Source organism: Myotis brandtii, unplaced genomic scaffold (genome assembly GCF_000412655.1).
Source record: "Myotis brandtii unplaced genomic scaffold, ASM41265v1 scaffold708, whole genome shotgun sequence".
NCBI classification, from domain to species: Eukaryota; Metazoa; Chordata; class Mammalia; order Chiroptera; family Vespertilionidae; genus Myotis; species Myotis brandtii.
In genome coordinates, this window is record NW_005370777.1 from 2,770,918 (window position 1) to 2,788,242 (window position 17,325).

At 35.9% G+C, this 17,325-nt stretch overlaps 1 long non-coding RNA gene across 2 annotated transcripts in view; it reads right to left on the reverse strand.

The window, feature by feature from the left end:
- LOC102243525 overlaps positions 1–17,076 on the reverse strand; it is a 62,099-nt gene extending 45,023 nt beyond the window's left edge. The window contains exons 1-5 of one of the 2 annotated variants that reach the window (XR_001359845.1): positions 16,939–17,076; positions 16,238–16,346; positions 15,528–15,638; positions 14,832–15,001; positions 13,673–13,800 (exon numbers count right to left, since the gene is read on the reverse strand). This is a non-coding gene — a long non-coding RNA (uncharacterized LOC102243525). Of the gene's footprint in view, positions 1–13,672; positions 13,801–14,831; positions 15,002–15,527; positions 15,655–16,237; positions 16,347–16,938 lie in introns of both variants that reach the window. The other variant, XR_001359844.1, reaches the window with a different exon arrangement.
- Between the last annotated feature and the right edge of the window lie 249 nt (positions 17,077–17,325).

Below are 17,325 nucleotides of genomic sequence, written 5' to 3' on the forward strand. Positions count from 1 at the left end.
TAATCTTCCCTAGCAATGTTTCCTGGGTCCACCATAACTACTTTAACACCTTAAAATACTTAACCTTTGTTTCTTATTTCTATTAGCTCTAAAATAATAGCATGTATCCTTTACATATATAAAGTTTATGACATGTGTGCATATTTTTCATTTGTTTTTAAAATTCCTTTTAGATTATAAGGTAAAAGCTGCTGTACAGCAAGGCAGAATGATAAAAATATAACAATAGCTCTATTTAAGGTCTACCTGTAAAGAGCTTAGGATGAATTTTAAATTGAGGTTACATAAATCATATTAGAAACATAGACTGCTCCCCATAGACCACTTGATATTTCACATATAGTTGACATTGATTATGATTTACTTTTGTCCTGACTTAATTGAAAAATGTCATTCATTATAAATACAATGATGCAACATGCCCAGGTTGTGCCGGGGGTTAATGTCATAGCTTTAGGTTTGAAAACAATTACTATTAACTTTTTAAAAGATATCACAAAACCAGGACCTGCAAAATCTTGAAATTGGTCTTAAATCTTCCCAGTATCTGTGGAGCTGCAGAACAGAATGTTTCACTTTCTCTCTCAAAATACTTCTACTTCATCAGCAACAGATGAATTTATTAACTTCATTATTAATTCAAATGATTTTTTCATTTTTGTAAGCCCCAAGGTTGTCGCACTGAGATCAGCTCTCTCTGTGTGTTCCATAAAATATAATCAATCTCTATTATGGTCGTGAAAATGGTATTTGTCACTTCGCTGAGAAAAAAAATCAATATATCTTCCAAGGCTGAACAGGCATTTAATGCAACGAATTGAAGACTATTAGAGAAATTTAGCTTACCAGGGATTTAGGACAAGCTAATCGAAATCCAGAAAATTCATAGTTGGCTGGCCAATGAAATACATAGATAGATACACTACAGAAATTAATATTTGGGCATTAGAATAACCTGTCATCTTCAATCTTGACAAGAAAATGGATTTAGACAGGCAAATCTCCAAGGGAGTCTCCATTTTAAAATACAACAGTGAAATCCATACACCCCACAAAATTCTTTAATATGGCTGATAAATAACATAGGCTTCATTCTCCTTTCATATAAAATTTACCTCTCCCAGGTAGAGAGATACTTTTCGAGATGCAAACTTGTAAAAAAAACTTTAAAGGTTAGAAACCTAGAGCAATAATTGTCATTGGAAAGTTTTTGGGCTGAGTTTTTGGGCTGTCAATGATTGCAGTGGTTAACTATAGAGCAAAAATGGTGTCACAGGATTGGAGAATCCAAGGCATATCTGCCAGACTCCCACTCAGAGAGGAGCCCTGACCCTGTTCTTCCAGATCCTGCCAAGTCACCTTCAGCAAAAAGGAAGCTTGCTCCCTGACAACCTCTTATTTACAGAATAACTCTTCTCGATTGAAAATTCTTTGTCTTGAGCTAAAATCTACTTTTTTTTTTAAACTGCCACTCTTTGTTTTCAAGTCCTGTATTTGGAGCAACCTAAAGTCAGTCGGTTGCCTTTCTGTTGGATCAGCCCCTTCAATGCTTGAGGTCAGCTGTCTTCTGCTGCAGCCCTTTTCTCTTCTGAACATGACCTACCTAGTTGCTTCGCCCACCTCTACTAGTTCACCGTTTACAGTGCTTATGGTTTCAAACGTTCATGGTCCTATCTTCCCAAGACACTGCAATTTACCAATATGCCCTTTATTTTGTACCACCAAAAAGAAACAAGAAAACAAGTGTGTTAAACCCATTAGAGTCCTGATTGACTGTAGTTGGAAACTGCAATAGAAAAGTGAATCCCCACTTTCTTTTTCTCTACAGCAGCATCATTGGATTTGTGTTGGGTTGAGTTTATGATTAATTAAAACAGAAGGACTATGAAGGCAGGAATTCTTGTCTGTTTTGTTTACTGCTCCATTTCTAGTTCTGAGCACACAGTAGGAACTCAATAAATATTGGATGGATGAATTATAAGAATAAAGCAGCAATTTAAAGCAGCTAGATCTTTGCTTATTGGAACTGTTGATAAGCCAGGTCCCTTCCAGTCTGTATTCATGAAACCAATTAAAAAAATCTAAACATAGGGCTTTGTACCTGCTGAATATTGCCTTGGTTAAGATCAAGTGGTCGCAATAGCTAAAACTATATCCAAATGAACAAAAATTTTCTGTAAAGCAATGGTTCCTGTTAACCAATGAGACTTAATGGATTCAAAGCCATTTTGTCTTCATCATATGCCCCAATTTACAACTACAAAGTAAACATCTCTCTATAGGTCAATTCATTCCAATTTTAATCCTGCTGTAATTAGTCATTTCATTTACTCTTCAAAATGACATTTATTTCCTACATGAAACAGCTGAAACACAGCAGATTAATAACTTGCCCTGAGTCACACCATAAGTAAATCCCAGGGTCAGGAGTAAAATTTAGGGACCTCAGGACCAAATTTTATGTTTTCCACTATTCCACACTCTCCTTTTTAGAAAATAAAAAATAATGTAAAGTGGAAAATAATGTCAAGGAATTTCTAAAGAGAAACATTTTGAAATAATTTGTATCTCCCTGGTAAAGAGGAGTACAATTTCCCAGAATTTATCACAAGTTCCCAGTAGAAATCTGTTCTCCTTTAAATATGTTCCTTTCTCTGCTCTATAGTTTCAAACAATTAGAGATCAAAATTCTAAAAGACTTTCAACTTTGAAATTTATATCAAATTTTGAATTGTCATTCCTATAACAGAAGAAGCTTGTTGATGTAGAAAACATTAATTTTTAAAAAAAAGTTTAGGAGAGGAGAAACAAGACTCAAATCATGGACTCCATGTGAATAAACGGTGTACGCATAATGACAAATCAACTGTTAGATTCAAGTTAGAAAAAACTGTGCATGAAAAATAACTCAACACATTCACTTGTTTGGTAAGAATGAGCCAAGATAGATTAGAAATAAATTGAAAAAAATTTTAATTTGGACCATTTTTGTAAGTGTCACATAGAGTAAACATGTGTGATACATATTTGTATCACCTACCAGGTTTCTGGAAGTAACTCCCTATGTGATAAAAGATCAAGGCACTTTTGACCAATGAATTCAAGCACCTGCCAATTTAGTGAAAATATTTTCTCCAAATAGGCTAACTAATATTCTACTGACACAAACTGGAAAAATCACTTGTTCAAATAATGGCATTATGATCATACAATGTACTAACCTTTTTAACTATCTTGAAAATTCAATTTCTTATTTAATAAAAGCACATGATAATACATCTTCATTTGCAACAAATCTGTGGATGCTCAATTCATTTTATGACTTGCTCAATTACAAAGTAAATAAGTGACTCATAGAAATCATTTATTAGTTGACAACAATGAAAAGCAAAGATCTTATTTTCTCTCTGGGCTTAACCAGCCCTTCTCTGGTCTACATGAATAGGGTTTTTTAATACCTTCATCTGTTGTTGGCACTGGCAAAAAATGTTTCTCATAGAAGTTTAACTGTAGCTCACTAAAATGACAAGATTAATTTCTAAAATTATGAAACAGATCAAATTAATGAAATGTATTTCCTTGTATCTAACATGGCAGATCACTCCATCTTAAGAGATAATTATACTAAATCTTCTGTAAATATGTTTCCTCCATTGGAAGTCTCGGAATGTAAACATGCTTATGTTAACTGATCTATTCACTAATTAACTTATTCAACAAATCTTTATTGATCACCCACTATGTGTCAAAAACTATGTTAGATCATGGGAATTTGAAGAAATAAGGCACATGATGAGTCAGTCTAGTGGGTGAGACATAAACATAAGTATAAAATATTAATACAGTGCAGTAAAAATAGCATTACAGGGATCATTTAAGTTCACACATGTCACTGGTACTCAGAAATGTGAATATACTTGTTTCCAGAATATTCTGACCTCATTCAGAAAAAAAATTGAGAGGAGAGGGGGAATAGCAGTAAAAGAAAGGGAAAGGAAGCCAGAGGAGGTGGAACCATCCTAATTGTCCATCTAAGAGGATTTCATTATAAAATGATTTATCCTATATGGCAGGCTCTCAGCCTGAATGTGGGAGGAAAGTACAGTGATTTTTATGCTGATTACATGGAAGCCCTAACATATAAAGTCACTTATTTTTATTTAAGTGGTTGAGAGCAGAACCAGGCCAGCAAGTTTAGTCTCAGTCCCACTATGTCACACCCCGGAGAACGTATTAATGAAAAAGCTTTTTCTACTTGGAGGCAGGCTTCAAAAATTGTCTATGACAGTCAGTTAAAGGCTTGACTTAAGACACAAACAGAATAGAGGAAGTCTAGTATCAGCTTACTCTTATAATGGAGTCTTTATAAAATTAATAATTATCCCTTCTCAAAGGTCTAGCTTGATTCTTACTAGCTAGAGTGTAAACGACAATTCAAGCAATGACAAAGATGGCTGTTGAGACAAGTAATGATGGGCTCCTGATTGAAATCCTATTCAAAGGATGAACTTTCTGAGAATCACTTTACCACACAAACTCAAGAACATTAAGTCAGTGACTCGAGCCCCCTTTTACTTATGCCGCCTTACATAGTGATAAATCTAGTAAAGAAGAGCAGCTGATTCCTGTCTAAATATTTGTCTTCTTTTAGAGCTGACAGAATAATTTAAGACTTTCTGCTGAAACCTCCGATATTGTACTAAAAAATAAAAGCAATGTTATATATCTTGATTATGTAGTCTCTGCCTCCGTCACTACATTTTACTACTTTCGACTTTTAGATTTTGCCCCGCTGTCCTTTTGTCATACCCCTGGATCATTGTCTAATTCCAGGTAATTTAATTAAGAGATCTTCACTCATCTCTATCTCAAAAGCCTAGCACAGTGCCTAGGATATAGAGAGTAAATATTGAATTGAAAAATAGTTTTGATATAATCATGTTTTATATTAATCACTGAGAATTTATGATGGGAAAATCCAGATAAGGAAAGAAACTCATAATTATTTTCATTTTGATATGTCTATTATGTTGAACACAAAGACCACTTTTACAATTAGCTAAATAGGTAAAAAGGAAGGAGATCCTAAAGTCATTTATAAAGTTATATTTGGAGAATTAACAAGATAGCTTGGTAACTAATATATCCCTGTCCATTACATTATAATATAAAATCTTATGTGGTCATGTATGTTTATGTTTTTCAATCTACCTACCTGACATATATTAGAATACAATGTACCATTAAATGCACTTATAATGGCTACTTTTATTAAAATAAATGGTTTTTCAATAATAAAAAGACTTCATATATACAGAAGTCGATACATATTTTAAATGGTTCACACCTCCATGTATTAAATTGATTGTGTATTTATCTAATTGGAAATACATAAGAAAATAAACTGCTTTTTATATACCTAGATCTGACCATATCTTCTTTCCATTCTATCTAAAAATTTATAAATCAAATTTTGATTCTTTTTGTAATAAGAACTATATGAGTAGGAATTTTCTTAAATTCATTTTAAACACCCTGTCATGACAGGGTGATACCAAAATTTCAATCCAGCTCTGAATTTTTTTTTTTAGATTATACTAAAACCTCTAGAAGAATCTGTATGGAACAGAAGCCCCCTGTGCATTATCCACTTATCAATATGCATCACTTCCTACATACATCTTGTTAGTTGATGGGTAAGAAGAATGACAAGAGTTAGTAATACATGTTATTGTCACCATATATATTTAAGGTTTGCATGAAATAAACTATTTGCAAGTCACAATAAGATGCCTGAAGTATTCATTGCTGCAGAAAACAAGTGTTACTTTCGGTTAGTTTTCACTGTAAACTTTTTCAGTCTTTGTTGTCATATCCAAGCACCTGCTACACTACAGTAAGAGAAATCTACACATGGCCCTATGCAGCTGTCAATGTTTGTTTCTACTTTTGTGGAAACCCATTCTTTGCAAGCAGTCATTCACTTGAGAAGATTTGCATTCAGCACTGATTACCTGACTAGTAAGTTATATTCTTAACTCAAAATTGTTCCTGTGATTCTATGAGCATAATATAGGAGTTGCATATTAATATTTTTAATTGCTGTGTGAGTACCTTCGGGGAATTACATTGATTTTTGCCTTACACACTTCTAAATAATTTGTATCCATCTGACAACTACACTTCACCGATTCCAAAAAATATATAAATCCCAGAGAGAAAATGAGAACCTAGTATTTTCCAATTAAAACCTTTGATGGGCCATCAACAGCAAAATGAAATAAAAGTGAGCTGAATCTAACATGAAGATTAAAATGAGAGGCTCTCAAACAACGGTGACCAAGACCCCTAGGAAGGTAATCCTTCTTATATTACTCCCTTTACCATTTCCTTCTCTAATAATAGAGTAAGTCTAAGCATCATTTTCCATGTTTCAAAGGGCAGAACTCATTGTGATGATGAGTGAAATTACTCATTTTCCTATGCTAATATTCTGGATATAAAACAAATTGAAGTTTGAAACCCTATGTATTGGGATCTACAAGATATGGTTAAAATAAATCTGAAAAGATATGGAACCCCCTTTTAACAAAAATATTTTTTTCTAAGAACTTCTTTCGTCATGTTTAAAAAAAAATTACAATACTCAGATTCTTCCGTTATTGGTAGTATAAAAGTCAATGCTAAAAGCTGAGGTTTTATGATAATACACCCCTTACAGTTGTGAGTGTTCAAAACAGAATTTATTCTTGTATTATTATTTAGCAATTATTGTATTGTTTTCCATATAAACAACTCTAAACTTACTTTTACCCCCATCCTGTATCATTTCCACACTTTTACAGATGTGAGCAAAAGAATTGTGATAGACCAAGGGGCACAAGCAAGCTGACCTAAGGAACATGTCTGAGTTGGCAGTAGCGCTTAGGTCTTTTGTCTCTTGGTAAGTGGTCTTCCACTGCTCTGGATCCGGGGTTATAGACCCAATTCTTATATTCTGGGATTTAGTCAACAGGTCTACCCTATTATGACATCCAATCCTAGCTCAACAACTTCTCCCACTCCATCCTATCTCTGGACTTCAACCTCTGCCCAATCTCAGCCTCTATTCACTCCTGGCTAGCTTCCATGGGTGCTCCAGTTCCCAACTAAGACCTCACTTACTGAGGAAACTATCTCAGACACACCCCAAGACTTAGCTAGATCCCCTAGTTAGTTACACCCACTATGCCCTCTACATACCCTGTTGTCTCATATTTAATACGAGATGGACATCTGTCTCCCTGTCTGGAATAGAATAGGGAATGAGTGTTTTCATTCACTATAGTGACTCCAATCCTTAGAAAAGCTGTACTGGCACATGTAAAGGCATGATGCCAAGTTCTTAGTTTTGTTTTTAAAAATAGTGTTTTAAGTGTATCCGTCTCTCTTAATAAATGAACAGTGACTGACATATTTTTAGCACTTACTATCAACTTCCTTAAATGTTCAGTTGTCTTTATGCATATTCAGAACTGCAGGATTCTGGATGGGTATTGAGCATGTGTCTGGACAAAAATAGGACCCTGGGATTTATTCTTAACACTTTCTTGTCATGTACAAGAATGTGCTACCTTCACACTTTCACTGACATTTACTGTCGTTTTGGCACTCCTCATCAATGACCCTTAAATGCTGTGTGGCCCCATCCAAAGTCTACTTAGTAGCCAAGAGTTGTGAGGCAGGCTAAATAAATTTCATAAATAGCAACTCTGTATGTTCTGATTATTAAGCCATTATCTCTCATTTATCTCCTGCAGACACTGCTACAGATGGATGTGGAGATGGCACTTGCTACAGACCATGTTTTCCTCTGGGAAACACATGTTTGCTATTTTTCATGGCCATTCTACTCTAAGACTTGCTTCCAGAAATATTGAAAAAGGAGCCATCATTAAGCTAACTTTGCCCAGAAGAGGAAGCAGGTGACAAGCATTTCTGTAGTCACTGTGGGAACTAACCAGAAATGTTGGCTGTGCTGGCTTTGTTATCGTGTTTCTTTTCATTTCTTTAACCTACTTGGATGCAGCAGGAGAGAATATTAATTAATCAACACAACAATGAGCCTGTCCTCTGGAGAGAAAGTGATATACTTGCAATATATTGGTATCTCTATTCTATCAAATAAGCTAATTTACAACGGTCCACATTTCTTGGTTATGTAGGTTATGAGAGGATAGGTCTTCAAAGTATAGATGTGTTCTATCCAAAATTAATTGAATTCCTCTTGGTATATTGTTAAGACATTCTATTTAATGTTAGCGAGATAAAAAAAAAATGCAAAAATAGAGGCCACGACTTTCAATATTTAACTGTGTTTTAGTATATTGCCAACCTGGGTATTATTCAAGGCCTTACTGGTAAATGTTGAAATCAAACCTATGGCTATAAGCCTTCTTTTAATGAGGGAAGAAACTGCCTTATCTTCATATCCCAACGGTTTAGAGCTGTTCTTTTCAAAGCATTTCCCATGCATCAGTGCTGGTGCAGCAGTTTTGTTATTGGCCCCCCATAAGATAAACCAGAAATCATGAGAAAGTGTTCAGACGCATCTCCAGCAATGCGACAGAGGAATTTTATGTTTGTTGAATGAAACAATAAAGGACAGAAATTGAGTTTTGTATATCTTTTTAAATTCTATTGTCCCCAGTAATTCAGTTTTATTCTATTTTATGAAAATATCAATACACAACATGTAAATTAGGAGGGGGACAGGTTCTTTTTGAGATTTAGAGTACTCAGACTGGCAGTGTGGCCTAATATGAAGAGGTCAGGTCAACGTGGGTGGGATTCCAGCTCCTCCACTTAGAGCCATGGGGACAACTTACATAAACCTTCTGTGTCCCCATTGCCTCATCTGTAAAATGCACAGAATGCTGTCTATTTTTCCAGATTTGGGGGAAAATCCAGAAAACACTGCCTTTGGTGTCAGGGGGCCCTCATTTTCCTCAATTATAAAATGGACATAATCCCAGTGTCCAAAAGTTGTAAGGATTAGATAACTGGGTAAGTCTGCCACTCTGTGCCTATTTGGTGTTTAGCGGAACTCCAAAGTTAGCAGTTATTAGTATTGAAAGTGTTTTGCACATAATAGGTACTCAAAAACTACTAGTTTTTATTGTCTCTCACTTGTGTAGAGGACCCTGCAAACGTTACGCCTCAAGGTCCTAGTCTACACTTTGGAGTGACATGGGGCATCTCAGCTTAATCATACAGAAGCTCTACAGGATCCTTTGAGAAGCTGCTTATAGATCTAGCCCATCATTGCTGGCCTCTTGTCTACTAGTGGACATTTCCCCTCATATTTTCATCTCAGAATATTCTCCTCTGGAGAATTGTCCCTGCATTAAAGATGTCACACTGGCAGAGGGAACTGACCATGATTAAAAGAAGCACATGTAGCTATTTCAGTAACAAGCAACGATGTCAGACAGAGATGATCCTATCTTTTCTTTCACAAACTACTAATATAATGTGTGTCTCCACTGCCCTCCCTTAAAAATGTTACTTGAGGGGGCGTTATGATGGGCAAAAAGAAGGCCAGAAAGCTTCTAATTACTTTTGAGTTTACAAAACATTGATTTGATTCTTACAACACCATGGCAGACCTTGTTATCCCAACTTCATTGACAAACCCAGGGTGAGAAATTGGTTTTCCAAGCATAGATTGTTGGTGAAGGCATACCTTCAACTTGAACCTGGTCCTTCAAACTCTCAAATCTGTACACCAAAAAATAGAGGTGAAGTAGAGTTACATAAAAAAGAAGACCATGTCAGGAGAATGTCTCAGCATAATGGTTTGATGTGTGAAAACTTTAAATCATGAATACATGCCTTTGTAAAAGAAATACAATGGGCAACTAAAAATGAATTATATGGATGAGATGTGGGTAGAAAAAATAATAGGTGTATATCCAAAAATAAAGAAGAGTATTAGGGAAAAAGGTTTAAAGGAATACAGCTTGTGGTCTCAGGCATAACTAGATCCAAAAACCCACAGACACAAACGGGGAAAAAAAAGAAGGGGGGAAAGCTGACAATCATTCCTAAATGGCTCCAGGCTTGGAGAGGGAGGCAGCCTTTGAGGATGTCAGACAAACCCCCAGGGGAGCCCCAGTAGGCACCTTTGGCAGCAGAACTAACCGCATCCCTTGGCCTAGTTAACCATTCCCACCTCGGGAGAGCTCCAGAAGGCAAGGGAGAGATCACCCCACAAACAAATGTCTCCAGCTGCTGCCAGATGTCTACCATGTCATCAGCCCAGTATTTGATCTTTGATAAGAGGTCATGACCTTTACAAGGACAATCCCCCCAATGTTTTCAATCATCTAGACCTCTGTGTAGATAAAATTTCGGTCCTTACTTGGAAGGAGGTTTTAGCAGGAAAGGGAAGATGAGAGGCAGGGCACTGGACGTTTGAAGAGAGTAAGGAAAGAATACACCTTCTCAAAGAAACTGGCAATGCTGAAGGCGGATCTGTCCCTTCACAATTTTGCCTAACAGTAGCCATCATTCTTTGAATATGCATCCTATAGAAAAATCTTGTCTGGGGGTAGATGTGTATATGCACAGGCACGTAATAAATAATAGTAACACTAAAGATTATTCTAACATTTTTTGATCTTTTACCATAAGCCAACCACTGTGCTTTACACTCATTATTGCATTTAATCTTTATAGCATTCCAACTGGAGTTGTATGTTACTTGCTTCATTTAATAACTAAAGAAGCAGGTTTAGACACTGATGTTTATACAGCTAGAAAGTGGTAGAGTAAAAACTCAAACTAGTCAATCCAATTCCAAGTTAACCAGTACATTTGTGTCCTAAATTTAAGATGCAATATTTCTATCATCACACACACACACACACACACACACACACTATTTTAGGCCCTGCAGCAAAGAGGCCAGAGCCCCCTATCCACTCAGGTTTTAACACATACCAAGTACATGAAATTGGACTATGAAGGAAAAAAATGCTGCATTTCATTGTCAGAAAAGATGGAAAACAAGGAGGGAAAAGTGAAAACAGAAGGTTATAAACATTAAGCAAAGAGCTCTTGTCAAAAGTAGAAATGGAAAGTGAGAACTTTCTGTATCTCTAAAAAACAAAGAAAAGGTAACCTTTAAAGCTTGAAGGAATTGCTTTAAGTTTAATCAAAATTTACAACTTTTATGAGGCTTTCAGCTAAATTCTGAGAATGATCATATAAAATCCCTGGGCAAAAAAAAAAAAATGTGCACAGTATCACGTTATTATGGTAATTTACAACTCACCTGTCTACTGTCAATTCATCAGTCTCATAACCTTGTATACGTCTACTCTGTGCTTTTTCAGAATTAAATAAAAGTGTCTGGGATATGAGATAGCATTGGGGGAAAGAGGTAAAATAGTGCCTGGCACATAATAGAAGCTCAATAAATGTTCTCTGAATAAGTCATTAAAGGGCAAACATAGCACAGTTGACTCAAACACCAGATTTTCTCAAAGGTAAGGAACTCAAACTTTTTAAAATAATACAACTATCATGATACATAGTGGAACAGAATGTAAAATATGAGTGAATATCTAATCTAAAACCCAAAGCTTCAAATTAAAAATGGACTTGCTTTGGTGCCTGCTTAAGGCAACACCAACAGCCCTCAAACCCTTAGGGGGTCCTATTCTCTCCTCTTCACCATTTTTATTACTTAGCTGAAACATTTGGACAAGTATGTGCATATGAATACATGTACGCACGTACTTCTCCTGGATTATGGGCCTCTGACCTTCCTATTTTAAAATGAATCTGTTTAGGGAACTGTTTTTTTATGTCATGTTAGAGAGGAATGGCGCACCCTTCCTTTTAGCTTATTATTAACAGATAGCATAGTGGGTCCCTCGGAACCAGAGCAGCTGAAGGGTAACTGATTCCTTCCTTTTCTCTTCTTCATGACAATTATGCTGTGATTCACATTTCAGACAATTATTTGAACCAAAACCAAAAGAAAGACATTTTATTCTCCAGCATTTTTCATTTAACAAATTAGAAAATGAATCGCAAAAATATCATTATCCTTGTCTCCTGTCCTTTTACCTCTTGCCCCAAACCATGACTCTCCTGAGAAAAAGGATTTTGAAAACCAGACAGCACCAACTAGACAAATGTTAGAACTCACGCTATTAGACTACCAGGCCATTCAATGCACTAAAGTGTGGTGGGGGTCAGCCATGTCGGGTGTCGGGTGTCGGAGAGAATCTGGGCATGTGTTTGGCAGTGCTGAGCTGGTCAAACAAGAAGTCCTTGGCAACTCTGAAATATTTTGAACTTATTGATCCAGAACCTTTCTTTAGAAAATAAATGAGTATCACAGATTCCTCATGGACCCCAAGGGACATTTATAAATATAAAAAAAGTCTTTGTGAACTTGAGGCCAAAGTGGTTACAGAATTGATCTGCCTGCTAACACAGAAAGGACCTTATACTGTTGAAAAGATTCCAGGTCCAGTCATGGTGCAGGCATCCATGGGGCTTTTAATCATTTCTATGTTGTTGTTGTTTTTGCTAAAATTTCAAAAACAGTTATTTTAGTTTTCCGTGGCACCCTCTGTTAACTTTAGATCTAACCTGGTAAGATATATCCATAGACTAGTCATAGAACATAAAACAGAACAAACTAGGGTATACTCCAGAGAAGGAAGATGAATATGAAGGCTCTAAACTCAGTGAGGAAGAGACTTCGTGAAATTTAGTTCAATATAGGGCATGTGGGAACTAGCTGAGGAATATTTGATGTTATCACTCTAATCTGATACATCACAACAATTTAGTTTTCTCACCTTAAATGTATATTACATTTATCCCTTCTAAGTGACTCTTGTATAGTCCTCTTAAGCTTCCTAAAAATATATCCAATATGAATGCAAACTGATATTATTCATCCCAATTTCACCACTTGCAAGGAAATGCCCCTGAGGGTACAATTCTACAGTCTGCTGCTGACAGCGAAAGGCTGATGCCTAAGCTTTCAATGCAAGGACATGAGAAAAAGGCATCTGACAAGGCAGGGTGACAGGTCAAAAGGTCAAGGACCAATATAGTGATATGCTTTAGGATATTTGCTTGATTAAATGAGCTTCACAAACTATTTAAGGAGGTTTATACTTACCACTTATGAGAGAGTAATCAAATTAACAGAACACAGTGAAATCAATTCTCAATGTCTTGTTTTAATAGAAGTAAACAGTAGCATTTAACTGGGCTGTTTGAGGAACTCCAACAATAGCTATATTTTATGAGCATTTTCACCCTGCATGTTTAGTTTCTGCTCACTCAGGAGTTATTATTAAAACTATTTGGAATTTTTCCACCACATTGTATTTAGGCAATGGCAGAAAGTAGCCCAACAACATGCTGGGTAGAAGGAGACATGCATTTGGGTGGACAAAAGCCACCATAGTTAATCCTCGAAAGTGAAATTTCGGCACCCTATCATCAAGAGTTGCTGGGCATTTGATTAAATACCCGAGGCATTTGGTCCTCAACCTATTTTCATTTCTCCCCGCCCCCCCAAAACTGGCAAACAAGAGAAAATTAGACCAAGAACCTGAAGAAACAAAGTATGTATACTTTAATAGAGAAATGCTTTTACCTGCCATGCCTGCTGTGATCCAAATGGGCTGGGCTTTCACAACCTTAGTCAACTTAACTCCCAGCTGGTGGCTCTGGAAAACGTAGCCGTGCAGTCTTATTGCTCGGTTTCTGTTCTTTCACTGTCAGCTGAAATACAATAGAGTCAAAGGGAAACAAAAGAGAGATGCACCCAGAAAGGACCTGGAGGATGGCAACAAAGCAAATGAAGAAAGTGGTAATGAATCCAAGACATCGTGCTGGCCCAATGTGGCATCCCAGACCACTTTCACATGGAGGATAATTATGCTTCAATTAATTGTCGCTTTCCCCCGCAGATTCATGATACTTTACAAACTATAAATTATCTAGTAGAAATCCGACTTGGCAACATTTTAGGCAACGTCATGTGATGTGCTTAACCCAAAGAGAGACTAGCTACTATCATGCTACTCGGATATGGATAAAACATATTTTACATATTGTGGGAGACTTTGATATAAAGATAAACGGTGTTGAAAACACTAATATTTTGGGAATACAAAGAGAACACCTGACCACTTTGATGGATATGTACCAAATAACAAGTGCTGGATATTTAATATCCTTATATCGTGTCCACAGACATGTGGGGCTTTCCATATGTCCAATTCCTTTGTTATCTCTCCATTGTCTTTTATACATTTTTTTCTTCTCATGCAGATGTTATACTTTACAACAGTAAACAAAAGGCTGTCCCTTACCACCACCAAATCTGTATTTCCCATTTTAACTGAAGAGCACTTGAAAGTATGCCATTGTTTTTGGTTTGTTCACATTTAAGAATTCACACATCAACAGTTAAACCTTATCAAAAGTTAGAGAATAGTATGCCTTTCCCTCCCATAACAATGATAATGTACATAATTTATTTTTTATTTAAATATGTGCATGCTAAATGAGTCATAATTTTCTAAGCTGGAAAGGTTGAAACATAATGGAAATAATGTAATGAATACATAAAGAAAATCCATTAGTTTGGCTTTAAATGTCTCAAATTGGTCACAGTTTAGACAATGTATATGAAGCTTTATATTATAGGTTCGTGTGTCAAATTGATAAATGAAAACTTTCTTGGGGCTGGGATAATGACAAATAAAATCAAATGTAATCTCATTTAATGGGACAGGGCAAAATCTCACCTCATCAGATGGTACATTCAGAATGTTTCATTTTTCTTTGTTGTTTTATTACTAATGCAGTAAAATCATTCAAATAGTCTTTCTTATAGGACATTGTGTTCAAAATAATCAGAGTTAGGGTATTAACTAGATAATTGTAAACAATTGTTATTGTCGTGGGTTCAGCCAGTCTGAAATTTAGGATAAGAAAAAAAAGAGTAAGAATTTTCCACTGGGTAGCAATAAAAAATAATATTAAGGTAATTTTATATATTACCATGAACTTGCTAGCATATTTTAATTTCTCAGAATCAATTTTTGATCCCACAAAATATTAAAACTCAAATTATATCTACCCCTAGACATAGGAAACTGGTAATTTGGTAATTTTCTACATTGAGACCTGAATTATCTTTCTCGATCACATAACTCTGCTCAAATTCATTATAAAAATGAACAATTTACCACTTCACTTAACATGAGGGAGACAATACTACAGAATGTGGGTCTCGGGGTAGAACAACCAAATGCTACCTGGGGACAGATGAACGTGCCAGAGCGTGTGTGAGTGACTTAAATTGTTCCAGTTATTCTTTTACTTATAAAACGATTTCTATAATCCCCATTATGAGTTCCAAACACATACACTTTGAAGTGAGAGCCATTAACATACGTCATTTCCTACTTCCAGAAGCCAACGCACAATAAATCTCTTACCTTGTAGAGATGGAGCAGCAGAGGGCTCATAATAGAATGAGTGATGCATAAAATGTTCTGCAGCTCACTTCCCCTGGGATTTATCCTTCCAGACCTAGGAACACCGCCTGCCTGCGTGGATAGAATGCTAAGCAATGCGGCAAAATAACCAATGCGTTAGGTATAGCTTTTCAACTTTGCAAAATCTAGAAGAAACTGTAAAATAAGTAACAAATAAACAAGTATGTGTCTAAACATTTGGGCACAAATTAGCTGGAAAAACACACTGTTTCAATAAGGAAGATGAGAGGTGGACTCATTTTTAAGTATGAATGTGTAAGTAATATGCTTTTTCCTAGAAGCTGAAGAACTATTGCATTCTTGGTTGTTTTAAAAGAGAGACTGTTTTATAGTGTGTAACACAATTACTCCACAAAGAAATTACTGGCTCTGAATTATAGTTAAAATGTTGGTCAAATAGTTCATTTTTTTCCCTTCAGAAGCACACAAATGAATAAAGAAAAGAAGTAAATCTAAAAGAAACGTATGAGAAACATATATATGTTCAAATGTTCATTCAATTTCCTCATTTGTTTTCTTGAAAAAAAATTGTCACTAATTTTTTGAAGGCATAGTTTCAAATCAGACTTGTCTCTAAGTCTAAGTTTAGCCTCCATTCCTTGTGTCATATTTCTTCAGGCATGAGAAGGAAAATCAATGCCCCCACTCACCTTGAGAAGAATTTCACTGCCATGTGTCCATGGTTCTATGGGACCCAGTAATCCGTGGCTCAGCATTGATTTTTCTATGACACCTGTAGAAACAGCCTCTCCTTCCTTTCTAACAAAATATAGCAACAAAAATTGTGTAGTTTCTGAATAAATTAAACAGAGGCTTTTAGGTAAAACTTCATCCTGTAAGAAAATGTGGTTTACATTTTCTGAAAAAAAAAGATAACTTTGCTTGCTTTTTCTGCGCCATTTAACAACCTTTTAAAGATAATGTGAACATATATTTTTAAAGATAACTTGAATGATGTTTTCTTCAGTACTTTGTAGCTAACTCATATATTACCAATAGTATTTATGTTTCTAAGGAAATTGACAAGTTGTAAATAAAGCCTATCAAACTTCAATTTCCAATATTAAAATATCTCCAAAACAAACCTCTTTTTGGCTATGAAAAAAATACAATCGTGTATTTAAAGTCTAAAGTTTTGATGAAATAGAGGGCCGTCCGGGCAGTAAAGTAGAGTAAAGCAAATCCTAGGAGAGAGGTTAGGTTAGCCTTTCGGGGGTATTTTATAGCATTAAAGGAGTTGGGAGGACAGGCAAAAGCCACCAACCTTTCCACTTTCCTTGACAAATATAAATGCAAAAGAAAACTTTGAAAAACCACCCCAAAAGTCACGTTTCCAGCATTTTTCACACACCTGATTTAAACCTCAAAGATATCTGTTTCACCCTGGGCAGACTTCTCTGGGCATGTCTGCATTTGTTCCCTGCAGCCATTCTGCACTGAGTGGAGAAACTACAGTTGTCAATCCACTCCGTCACCACTCCATCAGCCTGAGAATCTGCAAAATAAAAATGCAGTGTTAAAAAAAATTCCTTTCACGTTAGCTTTTCCTAGTAAAGTCCTAGAGAAGAAAACACAAAGCAGGTTGCTTCCCACAATATCTGTGACATCTTGGTTAAAAGTGACAGAGCCATGTGGCACTCTGACAGGTGTAGTGTTAAGACCTGACAGATGTAAGCCGGCAAGAACAACCTCCCTGTCACAGATGTTTAAGCTTATGGTAAAACTTTGATTTGATAGA